A 21689-nucleotide genomic window follows, 5' to 3' on the forward strand; every position below is an offset into this window, starting at 1 on the left:
AGCTGGAATTGTACCCAGGAGACGGAGACTCCCTTTTTACATGGAGTCACACGGAAAAGATCTCAGCAACAGTGGAAACAGAGCTTTGCAATTAAGCATTTGTCATTGTAGCACAGTTTGTTGCACTTTTCCTTCTCCAAATGATCAAAAACAATTAAATTATTGAAATCGGGAAAGGGATGTATCTTCAAAGTACTGCACTTGTCTGAGAAAATGAGATAAAACAGTACTGACTTTTTGGCTGTTTTATTGCTCAGTGTCTTTAGCTCATATGTAAGACCAGTGAAAAGGAACTTGTCTACATCTTTGGGGAGCGTTACCTCTGACCTGTAACAGGACTTTGAGTATATCAGCCCCCTAAAGTAAACTTCTGTATCTGAATTCATGTCAGATCTAATCACACAAAAAAACATGTAAGTGAAAGTTAAAATTCATATTCCTGGCTTTCTTACAACTATCATTTGGTGTAATGTGATATATTTCTTTAAATGCCCTGCTCATGGACACAAAATTGTTTCACAACTTGGCAGAAAGGGTTTCTTCCCTCCTGAAAATCAGGTTAGACGATTGAATTAATTCCCTGATTTGAGCAGTGAATGCTCTAAGCACAAATGTTGTATTGCTCTTATACGTATAATATCAAGCCTGTACATTATTTTAATTACTGTGAAGTATTCTGTTTCAAGCAAAGAGTTGCTCTCATGGCCAACATGAAACTGGATTTTCAATTGCTTAGTGCCTTCCATCCAGAATGAAGTCAAGATGACTAAAGGTACTGGTATAAACCTGATCTTAAGTAACATTTAAAGAATACAAATTTTTTCACTGAAGCTTGGAAGCCCAAGTCAAACTTTCCTTTAGAAATGCTAGTTTCAGATATTGCCTTAGAAGTGCACTTTAAAAGGATCACCAAAGCCCCCACACCCTTCTCCCCCATTCAAAGAACTGCCACAGCATATTGAATTTCTTTTATGGGAATCTTATTTATCACTGGACAAGCACTATACAAAGAAACAGGATATCTCTAATGCGTTAACCTAGAGTATAAACTTCAATCACATCAGGGAGCTGAAGGCAAGGATTGTAAAAGCATCTCACTTCAGCTATTTTGAGAATCCTGTACCAAACCCATAACTCTGTTTATCACCCGCGCTGTCCTAAAGGCATCATCTAAAAAGGAATAAAACCAATGGGACTCTTCCCATTTACTTTAACAGGCGTTGGATCAGTGCGCAAACATGTTACGTTTCAGAGATAAATACATATTTCATTCAGTAGAGTTTCCCAAAACAGTCTCTGTTAAGATCAATAGCAAATTTACTGGTCTCCTGGGGAAAGAGCTGATGCCCACACGTACTGCTCTGCACTACCCCTGAAAGCTTAAACACAAGTAGCCTGCATTTCGGCAGTGGTAACACCAAGCACAATGCCAAATATTTAGCTTTCTTGTATTAAAAGCTGTCACTAACTCCTGTTGCAACACTGTCTCATGTGAATAACCATCACTAATACATTAATTCTTCCCAAAAGCTGTTTAAAGGGTTGACATGTGCGACTGCCTGGAAGAAAATATCACACCTCTCCACCCTTGGGCTTTAAAGTAGATTTGCCTTGAAACATAAAGACTAAAACAAGGCCAAAGCTAAGCTTAAAGTGAAAAAGTCTTTGATTAACAAACCAAGGCCCACACCAGCCTTTGTGCTGAGAAGCTGCTGTCCCGAACCCAGCAGGGTTAACTGGGCTGCTGGTAAGAAATTAATAGAGGGAACGGCGTTTTGGTTCACTGGGCTGAAAGGACCTTAAGAAATATTCACTTCTATCCCAAATTACCTGATGTTTTTCTGAAATGGAGTTCAGAGCTTTGTATTTGAAACCAATATATTATTACACAGGGTTCATTGTGATCTTGTCCTGTGTGAAGCCATCAGGAATTGTTCTGTCCCGTGTCCCTTCCCTTTCTTCCCACAGGAAAGGAGATTGGGAGCAACTTCTGTGATCCTCCTTGGACAGCACAGGGGCTGCAGTTCAGCCCTTCCCCAGGGCACATTCTGCAAATGCAAACAGAATTCCTCAATCTATCACTGGCAGAACAGGCGTACGTGAACAAAACAGCTTTAGCCTAAAAGCAATCCAGTCTAAACCAGAGAAATATTGTGACATTAAAAGCACTGGAAATATATGATACAACATCTAGAAAGCATTTAATCTGGATGAGTTTGAGGTAAGGCTATTGTCACTTATGGAAGTTGTCACAAGCGCATTTCAACTGAGTTATGTGTTATCTGGTCGGTGCATGCGGTATCTGTACCAATAACATTATTTGTGGCTGTTTTACAAACATTCATTGTCACTCCGCATTTTTTAAATTCAAGCTTGCTCAGGCTTTAAAGGAAGAAAATACCATAAATAATGTTTTAGAAACTTCTGAAATTGACCAAAAAGGCTTTTCTGTAGATAAAGGTGACACTAGTTTAAAGTCCAATCTATTGCCATCTCCCAGGACTGGAAGCAGGTGTTGTGGGAGGGCAGGAATCTTCTTTGTTCGAGAGTATAAAGATCTAATTTCAAGCCCCGAGGACAGAAATAATCAAGTCTAAGTCACTGCTACAGCAAAGCTGTTGCTCATTTGCACCTCAGCCCCGCACAGCTCTGAGCTGGGGCAGATGTGCAACAATCGCTCCCCATTTCTGGGAGGCAAGAAAGGGCATTGCTGCAGCAGATCGATGTTTAAAAATTGGCCTCTGCTGGAAACTCCTCAGGTTTGAAATTAAATTTAACTGATATGAAGAAGAAAGTGGTTTTTTGTGAGCATCGGGCAGTCAAAAGGGAAAGGACCCTCTGCTCCCGCTGTGCTGGCAGATCCATCTTTCCAACATCCTTCGTAATAATCATCTCTCTGCCTTTTCACACCCCAGAACTGCACAGCGCTCAGCCCAAGCCAGTCTGCTCCTGCCCCACCATTGAGACCCTCTTGATCTCTGCCAGACCATTTACAAACCTACCTACATCCTGCTTGTTTCATTTCACTCTACCATTTGAATGTTTTAATTATCTAGCTTGGAGTTTCTCAGAGCAAGGATAATTTTTGACTGCTTAGAAAGCATCAAGAATCCCGTATGCATGTAATTGAGGTCCTAAAGTCATTAAGACAATAATACAGGAGAGCTGTAAAAAATTATAAGGTAAACAGACATAAGAAATGAGAGAGAATTCTTGGGAAAAGAAATACAACAAAGATTCAAAGTTCTATTCATCAAGTCTTTGTCTTAGTTGCTTTACTTCATTAATTTGTCCACTGATTCTTTTATCCATGCCACTAGGTGCTAAAATGGCTCTGAATTAATGAACACATATTTGATATTACCCATTATCGTGTTACTATGCAAGTATATTCTTATAGGAGAAGATTTTATTAACTTTGATATTTACATGATACTGTAAAAAACAAATTTTGACCTTGCAAACAACTATGCCACTGATTTTTATATACATATATATATATATTTTTACAAGAATTTGTAAACCTGAATAGTCCCACTGGATTCAGTGTGACTGACGTCTTGTTGCAGGATTTGGTCGGGATTATTATTCTACAACAGAATATTTTGCAGATTAACTTAAACTTGAGGATGAGCCTAAATGCTAACAATATTCCAGTAAGATATGTAAATGGGTTTGAATAATGTCCATTTAATAGTGAGAAAATATTTTCAGGTAGACCTGATGAAGACAAACACTCTGCAGAGAGCGGTATTTCCTGAGCAGAAGCTGCATCTGAGGCTGGAAACCAGCTTGTTATTTTCCTCCTATAATCTGACCTTGCTCTTTAATGAATAGCAAAGCTCCTGGTGGAGAAAGAATTAAAGTTAGAGTTTTTAGAAATAGTACCTCTTAAAAAGTTTCCAGCAGTTCAGGCAAGCACTCCAATAGTCAATTACTTTACCCAAATTCATCCCGAACAGGTATTAAGCGAGAAAAATATAGGAAATTAGGTTGTCTACAGAGATTTCTTGTCCTTCACATTCAGAAAGGAGATTAGAGTAAAACAGCGTCAGAATATTGTTGTCTTTTTAATATCCAAGGAAACACAAAATGTTTATTTTCCATTTTTCAGTCCAAGGGGAAAAGCCGTGATTGCCGTGACTAATGCTTTGACACCACCTACTCCGATCAAACATCCAGCTCAGCTGCTAATTGCCATTTGCATGGGGCTTCACAGATACAAAGGGATGTCTGGTAGAGGTGTGAGAGCAAGTTCAGGGCCAGGATTTATTTAATCTGTATTAATAAATATCAAACCTTGGGGACAGCACATGCATAGCAAGAAAATCCCTGCAAACATCAGATTCTTCTCTGGCCTCGCATTTGAATTTCTCTTCTTAGGAAACTCTTACAGAAAACCTGGAATTTGGAAGAGGGTTAATAACTGATGAATAACTTCACTGGACCCAAACTGCTTGGTCTAAATCAGATATGGATTTGTTTGATTTGATTTTAAAACACTCCAAAAGAACATCTGAACACTTAGAAACTTCAGCTGGGCTTGAGAAACTATTTCGAGCAAACAAAAAAAGCGCATAAAAATAACCTCAGTTATTGTAGATACTTGATGAAAAGCAACAGGAAAAGCAAGAAGAGACGAGCTCCTGGTTCAGCCTTAAGAGCTGGGGAAGAACAAGAGCTCAAGTAATGGCTGAAAATGTTGCCCCTAAGAAAAAAGCGAGTGCATTGTAACAACCAACAACGTGTAGCAAAGGCACTTTCCCTCTGTATATGGTGTTCTTTATACACACCTGCCTTTGTAAGTGGAGGTATATTATTCTTCCAGCTTTGCTTGCTACTTATTTCTTTTTATCTTGCCTTCGCTGCACAATAGCTCACAGAGTTGCCTGCTTTTTGTTCATGCATTTCTTTGGGGAACAGGCTCTTCTCATCAAATGCACCTTTCAAGGCTACGAAACAGGAGTGAATCCCACATCAAAATCAGTTATCCATTTGGTGAGGAACATAGCGACAATCAGGATGCTGGAAGAGGCAAAAAATAAAAGCGGCAGACCTCAAGAACTGTACTTCACAGAGAACAGCGCTGAATTTTCTGCTTCCAGTTCTGCTGACGAGCTTTGCTGTATGGTAATTTTTCTTCCAGGTGGTGACCCAAGGCTTGTCCAGTGCTGAGGACCATGCTGTGTTCACCTCTCCCTTGCAACCTTTGAGTTCATTGGCCAGATCTGACAAATCTGATACAGGAGTGAAGACCTTGGAGAACTTAATTCCTACAAAACAGGAAAATAGATGGATGGAGGAGGAGAAGCCTTTTCCTTAGGGAAGAACAACATGGTAAATTTGGTGCCTTAGAAGACTAACAGGAGGACAGACCTTTGGAGATGTCCCCGTTCCTGGGAAATCCTCAGCCAGAGCCTGCACCGTGTTGGGCACTGAAGTCAAACCCTGTCAGTCTCAAGGGAGAAATCCCTGGGAATGCCCCTTCACTCATCCTTTTGTAACTGCTTATTATATTTTATTTCTTTCCCATTTAAATCTCTGTATTAAAAACCCTGAACCGACTGAAGGGAGAGGCCTCCCTCCCTGGATGTGCTGCCTGTACCAAAACCCTTGCAGCATCAAGCAGAACTTTGCTTTTTACTTTTTCAGAAGCAGTTAATCCCCTGGTTGACTCAGAGAGACTAGACTGACTTTATTGTTTTTTCCTTCTCCAAACCTCCATTCTTTTAATTTATTATAACTTCTATCCTGCCATTAAGGACTCAAAAAGAAAAACAAAATCAACTTATTCTCCATTGAAATGAGAGCATTAAAACTGTTCTCTGAACACCTGCATGACTGAGCAGGTTTACCCTGCAACCACTTTTTACATATTTACAGCAGCTTGATCTTCAGGGATTCCTCCAGTCCCAGATTAAGGACAAGATCCTTTCTTCCCATGCGCATATATCCCTCTCGCTAACGGCAGATGAGTTAATGAATAAGAATTAAATGATATTCACTGAGCTGTTACTATGACATCTGATAGTATCTCGTTTGAGCAGCGTAGGCTGGAAGTCCGTACTACTTTCTTCGGGAAAGAAGCCTGAAGAATTAACTTGTTATGAATTTCATACACTCATATATTGTTAATAAGATGATGAGTGTTAGCTCATCAGAACATGGATGAGCTGCAGAGATTGAAATTGCTGCAACCATTTAGGCTGAAAATTCGCTTGCATTTAACAAGCTATGAAGCCAGTACGCAAAGACTGAATTTTATTCCCAAGTTATTGTTAACAGGGTAGAGACCATTAAAAAAATAAAATCAAAGGTATCCGATACTCCCTGAGCCCTGCTCATTACTGCTTAGCCAGGCAACGATTCCCTTTGTGCAGAGGAGGAAACCAAGAAGCAAAACATTCAAGACAAGTTTTTGTCCAAACTGTGGAATCTCACCTTACAGCTCTAATTACAGGTATTTAGCTCTTGGGAAAGCTACAGGAGTTTATCTATTGATTTCAGTAAGCTTAGGATGAAACTTGCAGTGATTCAACGGATTAGCATTTTAAAGATGTACGTTGTGTTTCTGGCTTCAGTTAATTAAAAGGTAGATTAAACTAAAAAAAAAAAAAAAAAAAAAAAGGCAGCTAATTAATACATTTCCAGAGCTTAATAGTTAATTTCAGATACAAGAAAGCAATTTAAACGTGCACTTAAACATGAACAGTTTTGACTAGGAATTGTTGTTAAACTTAGCTGCAAAAAAGAATCTGATACCAATTTACTGATCCCCTGATCCAAAAGGCAGCAGAGTGCTGCTCCCGGCTCTAATGAGATGCTTCAAAGCCTCAACCAAGTCAGTTCACGGTGCCGATGCCCACAGCACAGCCATTGCAGGAAAAACTCTGAATAATCAGTGTGCTTGAGGTATAACTGTGTCCACAGAACATTAAAAATACTCAGTGGCACAAACTGAACTGACGTGACAGAGATTTATATTAATATTAACAATCCAGCTGTATCCTCCAGATAGTAGTCAGGTTTACTAGTAGCTGTATTTAGTTTGATCCAGGTGATATTCACACATAGCAATTACATTTTATTCAAGCTTTGCTTTTAAAATTGCATCGCCCACACTGTTCTTATGGCATTAACTCTCATTTATCTCTCATTTTGAGCATCTCACAGTGATGTGAGAAGTGCAAGACTTATTCCTCTTTTGCCTGGTGAGGATGAGCTTTGGGTAGTTAAAGCTACAATAGTGGGAAAGTTCTGAAATGCTGGAATTGTCTATAATAAAAACACGGTATTTTACACCTTGCCTTTCACAGGACAAGCAGAGAGAGACATGGCAAATTAAATCCTTAATGAGAAAGAGCATCCCTTGGTCAGATGAAAACAGGCACCTGATTCAAAAAATTAATGCTCATATAACAATTAATTCAGTTGGCCTTGCTGAGTCAGCTGCAAAGTGTTTAAGTGTCTTTCAGCTCATTTCTTTCCATCAGCTTTGCTGCTGCCCTTTCCTGTCCATCTCACCGAAAGCCAATAGTGCCTCACAGATACCATCAAATTCTGACCTTCGAATAGCTGATTTTTGCGTCTACAAACCATGATCAGTTGAAACTTGTGACGTGCATGGTTGTAAGTGTCGTATGTCCTTCATACCACAGGCAGGTTGGTAGCTGTCATGTTTTGAGCGGAGATTTTCTAAATAAAAGGGAGAAGCTGCAAAGCAAATTGCAAAGCCATCAGAAAGCCTCATCGCCGATGCAAAGACACTAATGAATGCACAAGTCAACTTCTTTAATACATCAAATTCAGCAGTTATAAACACCTTGCCAAGAGCCAGCCTGACTTGAACAGCGGAAAGGTGTCTCTGAAGCGAGATGACACCGAGATAGCAAAAGCTGGTTTTAAGGAGGCTGATACATTGATATTTTAGTGGGACTTTGATTAGTATTTAGTAGGGACGCATAAAGCAGAACGTTGTGTCTGAAGGTGCTTGGTAAGGAGAATACAGAAGTAATTGAGTTTTCCCAGCCTCCTTTTTAGTGCTGTATTTCCTTTCAAAACATTTCTGACTTTGTTCCGTTTCATCAAAAATGCCTTTTTAATGACTAATTAAGCCATCGCCAGGCACTTACGCATTCAGCGTTGGTCAGGGAAATGAGGAGTTGCCTGATGCTGCTGGGTTTTGACTGCAACTACTCCAAGGAGAAAATTAGTTCTCAAGTTGAGTGGAGCAGCGGCTTGCCCAGCTTTCGTTCTCCCACCTTCAGTTGTCAGTTATGTGTTCCAAATGGATGGAGGGAAGTCTTTCGTCTTATTAAACACCATACCTGGGCAGAAATCATCTGGTAGAATATCCAAATATCATTTCCCTCTCATACTCTTGGACGTATGTTTTAAAAACCTGTTCACAAATTAAAACCCTTTTTTCCTTCGGTCAAACAAATTCAGAAGTCAGTATTTCAGACTCAGTTTTTTTCAGTTAACCTGTAGAGTCCGATCCAGTGCCTAATGAAACAAGTTCTGATTTTTCCAATCAAATTCAGTGGGTTATGGAACAAGCCCTTACAAAGTAAGGATTATATGTCTTACTACTTACTTGAAGCCTCAAATCAACTGCTAAGCCATAAATCTTGGAGTTCTCTATTACCTTCATCTCATTTTAGCACAGATGGTAAAAGCGAGTGACCTTTATTTTTTGCCTTTCTGCACTGAGAGCTGGAGTAATGAGAATGTAATGAAGGTCTCCTTATTTTCCAACAGCCTAGGAAGACTCAGATTTTCAGAGCACCACTCCTCTGTCTTTTCCCTGAACTATTTCTCACGGAGAAGAACAAAGTCAGACCCATTCGTGCCATCAATCTCCTTAAGGGCTCCGATATTCAATGACCTTAAAAATCCAGGTTTACCGAAAACCCAAATGTAGTTGTGCTTCTGTGAGAAGTTAACTTTTCTCATCTAATCTTCATAATGTTACTCTACCAGGCAATCTAGTTACAGGCAAAAAATGTTCAGGATCTCTAAACAGGTGTGTAGGATAAAAACATGATTATTCTTTTCTGTAAGACACAGTCAATACTTTACTACCTTTCAGGGGAAAATAAAAATGTTACCTTTCTTTCCTAAAACCAGCTTCCACTTGGGCTAAAAAGCCAAAGCTCTGCCTGCTCCAGACAGCATCCTTCCTAAATAAGATGAACACAGTGAGTACAGTAAGCGCTGGGAAATTGAGCCAGCCTCTTGAAGATAACTAATAGCGTTAATTACAACTTCATTTGGTGAAAACAAGCCTGTACCGAGAAAAATTCAGGTGCTGCGTTTCATTTGTTGCGGGAATATTTAGATGTCATTTGCAACAATGATACTAAGAGAGCCGGGCTCATATCAAAAGCAAAGATGTCCGCGGTGGCGCTGAAATAAATCTGTACTTGGCTGCAAGTCGCATTTGTCACGGACTCCCCGAGCACAGCGAAGGGGGTGGAAGGATCTGTCTTAAGGTCGGGCTCACCGGAGGGATCTGTCCGTATTGATCCGGCGAGCAAGTTCTTCGCTGTTTGCGTGTCAATGCCCACATTGCCATGTCGCACACGCTGTCGCCTTCAGTCTTTTTCTTACATATAGAACTATGAGATTCATCTGCATTTGAGCACAAGCCCTATGGGGAGAGGCTGAGGGAGCTGGGCTTGTTTAGTCTGGAGAAGAGGAGGCTTAGAGCTGAGCTCAGCACTTTCTAGAACTACCTGAAGGGCAGTTCTAGCCAGGTGGGGATTGGGCTCTTCTCCCAGGCATCAGCAATAGGATAAGGGGCATGGGTTTCAACTCTGCCAGGGGAAACTGAGGCTGGAGATTAGAAAGCAATTCTGTGCAGAGAGAGTGGTCAGGCATTGGAATGGCTGCCCAGGGAGGTGCTGGACTCACCGGCCCTGGAGGTTTTTAAACTGAGCTTGGCCATGGCACTTAGTGCCATGATCGAGTCAATGGACTGGAGTTGGACCAAGGGCTGGACTTGATGATCTCTGAGGTCTTTTCCAACCCAGTTGATTCTGTGATTCTGTAAAAAGCATTTGGGGGAGATATTCTCTTTATATATACATTTTATATATATATATATATTAATATTCATATAGATATATATTTCTATATGTATGTAAATACAAAACAGACCTTTAGGGAGGAATGCAGAATAAAAATTGTATTGCCTGTCAGCTAAATAGGAAGGTTTAGGCAGCCACAAGTGCTCTGCTTTTAGATAGATCCCTTTTATATCGTGCCTACAGAAAGACGTTTGAAACTATAACTGTTCTTCTGTAGGAAGGCTCTTTTGTGTTATCCATTCTGAAAAGAAAAATTAAACAACCCCAGAATATCCTGTGCTACATGTAACCAGGGAAATTACATCAAGAGAGCTGTGTACCACTTCACCGCTTCATGTTGCTTTGGCGTTTAAATGTTTCTTTCCTCTGTGAATTCTTCCCAGACAAATGAAACACTTTTTGGCTACGGTATAAACAGAAAATCCAAAGGGTCGCACGGACTCTCTCCTTTCGTTGGGATGAGACCCCTTTTAGAAACAGCCACAATTTCCACAATAGGGTAAAGTGACAGGACAGATGAATGTGTTTGCAAGTCTGTGCAAGCTTCTGTTTCAGCGAGCGTAAGCAACACAACTAGTCGTAGCAATTTATGGTCAAATCGAAACCCCTTTAAATCCAAAAGAAAGATTCTTCATGGTTTTGGAGGCCTTCAGCTATTTGCAAATTGTATGTGAAATGACCCACTGGCTGTGCAAATACAAGCGAGAAGTTTAGCGAGCGAGCCAGTAATGCAACTTACATAATAAGGCTCCTGATCATCACTTTTTAATTAAGTTTTAATTATGTAAAAATTAGTAACTGGTCTAGAGGTTTATACATTACCGTCAAAAAGAACACACTCTCAGAAATGCCTCGCGTCACTGCAGAATTGGAAACTAGGCCATGTTGACGTGATCCCAAAGCAATTTTTACTAAAAGCACTATTTCTGAGTAGTCTGGCTCTAACAAAAGATAAAAACCCTCGCGAGGCCAGTTTCTAGCAAAATATTTAGAAGAACACCCAACAACCAGTTTCTTTTTCATGCACTTGTAAAAATGTACCCAAAGTGGTACAACTTGATCTATTTCTCTTTCGACACTTCTGGAACTCGGAGACAAAATCTCTGCCATCCTGTCCCTAAAGCCACTTCCCGAGGCTGGGAGGTGGCAGAAGGGGTTGGGAAAAGGCAAAAACCAGCAATGCTTCAGAAAAACGCACCCAAAATGACACTTACTTAGCAATAAGCAATTTTCCTATCAGAATAACATAAACTACGATGCCGGACCCAATTCGTATCTGATTTCTAACTGCTTTACAGAGTGAAATCTAAGGGGAATGCTCTGAAATTCGATTCTAAAGCATATTAAAAATATTTTTCACTCTCATCTTTTTATCTGCCTCTCAGTCTTTCACAAATACTTTATCCCGTGTAGAAATGTCTCCACACGGAACCAAATTACCTTCAATTTTAATTCATTTTGATGACTCAGATGGTATTTTTAAGATTAAATTTGTGAATGTTATCTAAAAAGTATTTTCATACTGTAAGCATTTTGAGATTTTATGTTCAGAAAATTTAATGCAAGGACATATTTTAGTACAACTGCCTTTTATTCTGCTTGTATTTTTTATAGTCCATGCTGCAGAAGGTTGTTGAAGAATGAAATGCTTTAAAGAGTATCAAAGCAATAAAGATTAATACATCATATTGTCAGCAGGATTAAATATTATCTTTCATAATAGCATCTAACAAAGCATACATCATTTCTGTGAAAATAGAGTCCATAAATGTAATAATAAAGCCATATACGCTAAATTAGCAAACAGGCATCACACTATACCATCCCGCTTCCATTTGAAGGGGACATTTGGGGGCACATAAGATGTGCTCAGCACTTGCCATCCAGGCCATGCTGGAAAATTCCATTTGCTCTTTGCGCGTTCTATGAATCCATGTTCCTAACTGGGTGGTGGGGAAAGCAAAGCGTGACCAACCTGAATTTATTTAAAACATCATTTCTGTTACGTTAACAAGCAAACGGTTCAAATTGGAGACAATTCCAATCTTTTATTTTAACATAAAATCTTGAGGTCTTCCAACTTTGTCAAAAAAAATTGGGGCTGAAGTGCTCTATATTTTTTGGCTTTTTATCCAGTTTTGATATAATAGGTCAAAACGTAGCACTGCATAGACCCACCTTTTAGAAGTTAAATTACTGTTTATCCTCCATGCCAAAATTAAGAGATTGCTCTTCAAGACAAGGGCGTTGTTTCTCTTTGCGCCTTCGTCCTCATCAGCCTTTTTTCTTGTACTTGTTTTTAGCAACATTCTTCCTGTGAAAGGCAAGAAGATTTTCAATTTGCTGATTTTCTTCCCGAAAGTATAGAGCAAAGAGTCGCTCGACGCTTGAATAATTTCTTGTAGTCTTCAAATAAAATAGGCAGACTCTCCTACATATAAATAATCAGTTGTCATCCTTTTCCCAAAAGAAAAAAAAAGAGACAAAGCAAGCAAGAACAAATCTCCCCTGAGACATCCGTAGAGCTGGAGTATTTATTTCAACCGTGGCAGTTCTAAAGAGTGTTGTTTTTAAAAGTCAGAATAACTACCGTACCACAGCTATGTTTTGTGGTTCATATTTCTACCCAAGCACCGTCTGAAGAGGGAAAAGTCGCTCCTAAGATATTCCAGCCTTGCAGAAGGAGCGGGCTGGGGCTCCCCAGGCAGAAACAAATATACCCAGAACATGGGCAGGAGGTGCCCAGGGCAGCGGTGGAGTCACCATCCTGGAGGGGTTTAAAAGGCGTTTAGATGAGGTTCTTAGGGACATGGTTTAGTGCTAGAGTGAGGTTATGGTAGGACTCAATGATCCTGAGGGTCTCTTCCAACTGAAATGATTGTGTGATTCTATGAAAGCTTCCCCAGGACCATTGGTGACTGCTGGTGATCCTGGCCCTGGAGGGTTGATACAGAAAAGTCTCCTTCTGCTGATCCCTGTTTGTGGTGGGTGAGAGGAGAAAGAGGTTTTCTTTAGGTGTCTGGTTGAATGCTCCTTAGGGGCAGATAAAGGTCTCCCGGGGACTTTGCTCAATAACTTAGACCTGGCGTTTGAAGCTTTGGCCCATTTTTCCCTTTGATAAATAAAACAAAGCCACAAGTGAAAACCAATTCTTTTGCACGTGTCCTACAAAATTAGAGAACAAAAAAACCAAAATAATGTGGACTGATTTCTCTGTATTCTACCTCTATATTCCATATTTTCACTTACCTGACCTATTAGGAGACACGGACTCACTTCACCAGCAGCCGTGATGGATCCAACTCCAGTGTGAGCATCTCACCCACCATCGGCTTCCAGGGATAACAAAGTTGGCTCCACAATCCTCCTAAAACACAAGTGTGGCCAAATGGGCAGGCTGAGCAATTCTACCTAAAGCAACCTCTGGTGTGCACGAACTCTTTGTTCCAGCCACTTTTAAAACATCTAACAGGACAAATCCGCTAATAAATTCCATCCGCATGAAATACATATTCCAAGTGGGTTGCTAGAAGCATCCATTTCCCAAAGGAATGCGAAATGCAAAAGAATTATAGCACAAAAAAGATGTTCTTTCAGAAATGTAACCTTTATTTCCTATTCATGAATACTGCGATCCATATCTCTGTATAAACAGTTTTCTTTATAGGAGTGAAAGTAACTGGTGAAACTGCATATGGATGCAGAAAAAAATTTAAACAAAAAAAAAATCAATAGCCCTATGAACAGATTTCTTCAAATAGTAAATAAATCTGCAGCTTTTCAAATCATTTTGTAGACGTATGATCCAGATTTGAAAATGCCCAGTAAAACAGAGTATACTTTACATTCTCAAGACAGAAAGCAGCTGAAGATACCGGTACAAAACCAAAATGTGCCGTGACATATATATGCAACCTCACTGACTTTGGAGTGATGTCACAGGCTATACGTCTGCACATACCATGCTACATTTGTTGCCAGACTGGGTTTACACTATTTAAATTCCCTGTCAGTATCAGTTACGATCAAATCATTTCACATAAAAAGTGAAATGGATCCATAACGAGACTTAATGCTTTGTTGTTTGAAAAATTACTCCATCATGCAATTAAAACCTCCAAGGTCTCTAATTGAACTGTTGGGTTTTTGTTTTTACAAAGAGAAAATTCAAGATTGTTACACAATAAATCAGGGTCATTAATAACCCCTCTTCTCACTAAATCTCATTTTACTCATTATAGACAAATTGAGCCAAAGCAGTGTATGGAAAATACTTTAAAACACCTGTCAATGGAATATTCCTTCTACCGTCTAGAAAGAAAAGCCTCCAAGTAGATTGCAGAAATCAGTGTCAGTCATTAAAATCACCTGCAGACACCGTGTGCCTTTTAGAAGCCCTTTAAGCACAAGCACGTTGCTGTTTTAGTCACTGCTTATCCACAAGAGATATTCCCGGCTTTTATGGAGGAGCTGGTGTTTGTAAATAGGCATTACAAAAACTCACAGCCAATTTTCCCGGTTTTGTACTTCACCGCTTTCCGAATCGCGATCTCTTTTGAAGAGAACTTGCACATTCGTGCAATTTTATTATAACGAGCTAAATTCTGCCATCCTTCATCACGATAAAGAGAATCATATCCCAGAGATTAATCACTGAATTTCAGTAGAACCATTCATTGACTAATGATCAAACTCAACAAACAAGGCGGCAGATGGCGGCCATATGAGATTTCTCGTGCCTTCTCTAATGAGCACAAAACAGCCTCCATCTCATTTGCACATCCCAGCCACTACATCAATGAGTTGTCTACACACAAGCAGCTGTTTGAACAGAAAAAGCGGTGCCTAATTATGGGGCCACATCCTCAGCTGACGGAAATCTGTCTTGTTCCTTTTAGATCAGCGGAGATGGAGAATTTATGCGACCTGAATGCTGGGTTGGTGACTTCTGGAGGGGTTTGTGTGACTGCAGGATCATCAGAGACACCTTTTCCATGGAGCTCCAGGGCTGCTTGCTCAGGATTCCAGCAGCAGGGTGAAGAATAACGCCTAAAAGCTCAATAAGCTGATTGCTCCTCTGACATATCGCTGACATTCACAGGATTGTGAGCCTTCCTCTCCTAAAATATTTAGCTCCTTAGAAGCAGTCAAACAGATCTGCATCCTCACTGGCATACACACACGGGAGATCACTAATTTATTTCTTACAGCCCCCCTGGGTGCTGTATGTGCAGAGAAAACTGCGTTCCTAGAAACAGCCATAAATATCTGTGTTTATTTTCCCATCACACTGACTGGGGAGTTGGGGAGCAGGAGCCAGAATAAGAATCATAGAGAGAAAATGGCTTGATAAATACTCTCAATACTCTTCCTTCGGTGGAGTACTCGACATTATTTCCCATCTACTGCGCTGTAGTTTGGAGTGGGCCGTGATTAGGGATTTCCAACCGGCATGATGATTATTATATATTAGATTTTAGTCTGTAAAGACTGTCAAACCAATGAAATGGTCAGGTTTTGAGTGGCCTCCAGGGTCGGGCTCTGCGAGACTCAGTTTCATGAGCAGTTATGTGTAGTCTAGAACTAAACAAGGCAAAAGTGAAGGGAATGCTGCTCGCTGAAGGTAATGATATGAAAATGCTGCTGCAGGTCTGTGACAGCAGACAGAGCAACAGCCTTGGGAATAGATTGAAAGTGTGGAGGGGAACAAGATGAGTGGCACCTCAGGGCTGCTTTTTGTCACTCTGACAGGACAGAGTCATAAATAATCCCCCCCCACAATCTACACTCAATTATCAGTAATTTAGTAGAACCCAGGATATTGTATGCACGGGAAAATACAGCATGTCACCTGCAATTCTCAACAAAATCACCTGGATAAGTTATTTTTTCACCTGATTTGGATTGCAGAGGCTTTGGAGGATTGAAGCACAGTTTAAGGTAGATATTTTCCATGCTGTTGTTCCAAACAACTTTTCCACCATAGCTCCCTGCTCTAAACAACAGTAACTTTAAATGAATTGGCCAAAATCACAGAGAAAAAAATAATCTTACCAAACCAAACATATACATGCACTATATGAAGGTTCACCTTAGAAAGGGTAACAGAACTTGCGTTCCTATATGGGTATAATACTGGTCACTGGAGGAAAAATAAAATAAAATTGCATTTTGAAGATCAGACTATTAAAATATTAGTAAATGTTTTCTAAGGAAGGGAGAAATGAGTCTTAAGGCCCATGCTGGTCTGTATATCGCAACTCCCACCCCTGCCCGCGTTGATTTCTTCAGCCTTTGAGATGGGGATGGGAGATGCAGGGAGAGTGAAGCTTTTCTCTCTGCCCATTTAGGCAGGACTAAGGTTCATTCTCAAGGGCTTTCAGTCCTGCCTCCTTGAAGTCAAGACACGAGCTTTGCCTTGTGTCTTCTTTTCAGTGCCTGTGTAATTGCCAAGTCGATTAGCAAGAACTGAACTTGCAATCTTCGCTATCCAAAAGGATCTAAATTAAAGGCTGAAATGCGTTACCTGCTATCGCTGCTATGACGAGATGCTAAGGAACACACACCAACTAAGCCAGGGAGTTATTTAAACAGCTAAAACCACACTGATTCGAAATTAAATCAGTGAGGAGTAAAGATTACATATAGCACTACATTTGAAATGGTTTTTTGTGTGTGTACATTGTACTTTCATGCACGATGCGCTACACAGAAAAGGTTATTTTAATGCGTGTAGGATGATACCCACCCAACTGTCCTCTCAGCCTCACCGCTGTAAATCACACACATCTCCACACACCTCTGAGGAAAAAAAATGCTATATTTGAGAAAAACTTGTCCAAGGTACACCAATATAAATGTATATTTGTCCTTGACTCTCAAAATGACCCGATTCGGTCATGTCTGGTAAATAATAGAGCTTGGCCACCAGCCAGCACCTCGGTCCACCCGCGGAGCCGTCGAGCAGCCGCGGTGATAACGGCGGCACGTTCCCGGCTGATCTATGAGGCAATAAACATTCTGCTATCTGTAACAAGTGAAATAATGCAGCACGAGGGTAGGATATGGATAGATACGGATAGCGACCCCCCCTTCCCTTCTGCAGCTTGAACAGAAAATTGCTGCAGGTTGTTCAGGTGGAAGGTTGTAATTACCCTCATAAAAGGTGCACAAATAAAGCAGGCGCAAACAAATTAATCTAGTCACGCCTTACTGCTACACAGGAGTGTTTTATCTGTATTGTCTTAAATATGATTATTATTTCTAATAGATTGAACTGAATTTTGAACTGAGCTGCCATAAAAATGCCATCTGCTGATAAATCATAGGATGAAACAGTAAGTGCCACAAACGCTGTTTCTCCCCAGCACTGAACACTGCCCTGAATACAACTTATATCATGGCTACAGTGGCCCAAACTTATATATATATGACCATATCAGTATCTCAGAACATCTGTTACCTACACAAATTACAATGACATCCTAACCTCAAATGATACTCGGATCTACAACATGAGTATGTGGATCTTACCACCTGAAGAGGTGGTTGATGCTTTTCCAACGATCAGTGCTTAGGGGGATGTCCGTACTTACCCAGAATTGTAGAAAAGCCAAGGAAACTTCACTTAGGCATCTCATTGATACCATTCATTGCATTTCTATTTAGCTGTTCATTGGAAAGAGAGAAACAGAACCAGATAGCAAAATTGGTATCTCCCCAAGCAAGATTATATAGGATATAGGTGGACATGGCAAAGTTTCAAAGAGAGAAAACAGCTGTCTTTGTACCTATGCCAGATAGAAATAGGAGGTAGAAATAATCAGCAATGATAATATTTGCTTTAATTTTACCATTTGTTTTTAGGAAGGAAGAAAAGCAAGTAAATCAAGTGATCCCAGCTGAAAACCAACAGGCTCGATAGTCTGGTAGAAAGATAACAGACTGATCTTCAGCAAAACAGAGGTCTTTCAATCCTGTCTAATGTACAGATTACAAACAGAACTTAGTCTGTCTGCAACTATATTTTGCACAGCAGAGCGATGTTCTACTGTCTGTAGACTAACGTTGACTTTCTGCTCACCATGCCAAACAAAACTGTATTTAAAAGAACCAAAGTCATATCTACAATTGGAAGAAAGAAAAACAATTCATTGAAAGGACAGTGTGGAAAATAAAACAAACTCTGTGGCTCCAGTTAGAGCCTGAAGTGCCACAGGTGGGTGGTTCCCAAGTAGAAGTCACCAAGGACATTGACCATAAAGCCCAAAGGGACCAGCTGGCTCAGGCAGAAACTCAATATTCGAATAGTCCCAGAAAATGTGCTGACAGCCCATGTGGATTCATTTCATCTTGTTGTCATTCACCTGTACATTGGATCTAAACCAGCTCCTTAGTATTCTACTACGGTCAAGGGAGCATCAGAGAATAGCTCATCCCACCACAAGACAAGAACCTACATTTGCTGGAGACAAAAAAATAAAGAAAAAAAAAAATCAAGCATTTCGATGATTGAATTTGGGTGAGGTCAAGTTTAGACCCAGGTCTCAATGGAAAACAATGTAATAATGAATATTCTCCATTCATTGCCATCACAGATTCAGGGGTTCAAAGGGAGTTTAGCTACTGAGGAGCTGTGATGAATTTGCAGGCACATGTGAACAGCAACAGTGTGTTCCCACCTTGCAGCTGGTGGTTATTTCATAAAAACAGTGAGTACTATAAATACTGCAAAATGGAGAGAGAGGTCCCATGCACCTTGGTACTAAAAGGCATTTTTCGCCGTTTCCAGTGCGCTGCCAATGTATTGTCTCCAGCACGCTTTTGTCCTAACTGGGTATTTTCCTCCCTGAATTTATAACCTAAAAGGCAGAGAAAGATATTTTGTTTGAAAGTTTCAAAGGAGACAAAGACACCAAAGCAATTTATCCCTCTTTATCCCTCATTTCACAGTGAACAACTGCTGTGTAAGTCATCTCCGATAAAGAAACATCTGCATTCTTTGAAATTCCAAGTTTACAAATGAAATGTTTGCAAATTATGCCTCAATATTTTTCATAATAATGGTATAAATATTTAGCGGAAAAGTGCTTTTTGTAACTTCAGTTCTCGAACAATTTTAAAGTGCATTTTCGTCTCTACTATAAAGCAGAGAGAACAAAGCCTTGGGAAGTCAATGTTGCGACAACCCCGTGCTGTAAACACCAATTCTACAATAGCCTGAATAGGGACAGACCCGTGGCTGGAAACAGGGTTCAGGATTCACCCTGCAGACGTGGTGCTGTAGTTTGCAAGAGATACGGTCACACATTTCTGCAACTTCTAAAGCAACATTCAGTGCTGCAGACTTCAATCTCCATCCTGCACCGAGTTGCCAGTGAGTTACTAATTTGAGAAAATTAGACTTTGTTAGATTTTTACCTTAAAAAAGATGACGCAAACAATACATTTCAACAATATATTTTCTCCTGTTGTTTTTTTTTTTGGTTATATCATGTATAACACATGTCCTAACATGTAACCATTAGCATCCTCTTTAGTGCCAGGATCTGGGAGATGTCAACTGCTCCGTCCTTTCCGACCCTCAGTTCATGATCACCGTGAAATCAACCTTTGAAATAAGAAACCAGAAGAGAAGTTAGGGTAGGCAAAGCAGAAAAATGCTCTAGTAATTTCAGAGCCAATAAAGCAAAGAAGGAATGTAGCAAAAATTAACATGATATAAGCAAAAAAAACATGGAACAGGAGTTACTAAGTCACACACTGCTATGGCTAAGCCAAATACCTCCCATTATGGCTTTTTTCCCCTCGACACACAGAGAAAAACAGCATTGACAATATATCCCATTTTACAGGTAGATGAAAAGAACAAAAATCAAATTACATGTTGCAGGTCATAACATAAGATGGTACCAGAACTGTGTATCAGAGGCAGAACACGAACCAACGACATGATGCACATTTTATCCAAATCTCCACGCTTCTGTTGGCACAACTGAAGGCTTTGAATGAAACTCCTCTGTTTTTCAGTTAATCCTATGCATAGGATTGTATAACTGAGTTTTCCCTGCACTAGCCCAACGTCATGCTAAAAAAACCCCATAAATTAGGGTCTGTACGTTGCCACACGCCAATATCTGCTTTTCCTAGGCTGATAGTCATTAATTTACAGTCTGGCTGCCACAGCTTAAAATAGCTTTTCACAAGACACAGTTTCGGGAAATATTGATAGTACATCTCATTTTAAATGCAATATAATTCACACAGTGATAATTTATATTGACAGTAATTTCAAATAAGATGTATTTGCCACTGAAGATGGAACGCGCTGCACCTGTTGGTATGGCAGCTATGCATATTTCATGGCAGGAATCCAGTTCGAAGGCATCACATACACTTGTTTTATGCAAGGGAGATTCAGGGAGGCTCCATCTGCAAGTCTGATTTACAAGACAGAAAAACTGAAATAAGGAATTGTGCTGCTATGTCATCCCTGCTGGAGGTGCTTGACCTCAAGCTTCAGGACACTAATTTCAAACTCTGACTGTTCTTAAAATTTAGGCTTTCCCAACTTTATTAAGAGCACTACCATTGCACCTGATTTTTTTTTTCTTTTTATACCTATTTAAAACAGGACTATGGTTTTGAAATGCTACTTTTTAAAGGTTGAAACATAGAAGACCTAATAGACCTAATGTTCTAAGACAGAACTTTTGTACTTAGACAAGGCCTAATGTAGCATTAAGAGAAGCCTCTTTTCCAGGAAATGCATATTACTGTTCCTATTATTAGGTCTTCCCACTTCTCTGAAGCGACATTCCCCTGAGAACACTTCTTATTAGGCAAAGCCAAGAGTTTAATTCACATTAACCTCAGCACCAGCACTGTGGATAGCAGGGAAAGGCATAAGGCCATAGGCTTGACCTTTGTTACAAGACTGAGATCAGGGCAGCATGAATGTAACATTTAAATGAATTTGCCATTATATAGAGAAGCTTCTGCCTGTGAGGTACCACCAGATACCAGAAATACTTTGAACTTGTACATTTAATTTCGACTGTCGTGTCTCAGCTACAACAGCACGCACCCAACTTACAGTGATTTTGGTGACAGACTTAAGTCAGTCCTTTAGTCCAGGGTAAGCCGGATATACAGTGGGCTCAGAACTAAATCTAGCGACTTCCTAAAGTGTCACCAGCAGCAGCACGGTCTGGCCAGCAAGCACCACGCTGGGAACCACCACATCGACTCCTTGTCAGCTCAGCTGCTGAATTTGTGCATTAGATTTATTAACCTTGCGCTCTTTCCACTGCCGCCATTTGCTCTGCAGCACCAGGAACCCTCTGCACATGGATTTTCTGCTAGTGGCTGTGAATATATATGACATATTTTATTATAGAGCTCGTAAACTAAATTGGATGTGGCAGAGCTCGCCCCTCTGAAGATGCCAGTTTGGTCAGTAAGTTAGAACGAGTTTCGTGTGCGTTCAGCTTAACAATTAACAGCACTATATACTGGCCAGTTCTTTGTGAAGCAGCTGGAGCATATAGGCCAAGGCCCAAGACTAAAGTCTCCTTAGTTCAAACAGTGGTTTGCAAC

This window comes from Streptopelia decaocto, assembly GCF_964273445.1.
Source record: "Streptopelia decaocto genome assembly, chromosome: 6".
In the NCBI taxonomy this organism is placed as follows: domain Eukaryota; kingdom Metazoa; phylum Chordata; class Aves; order Columbiformes; family Columbidae; genus Streptopelia; species Streptopelia decaocto.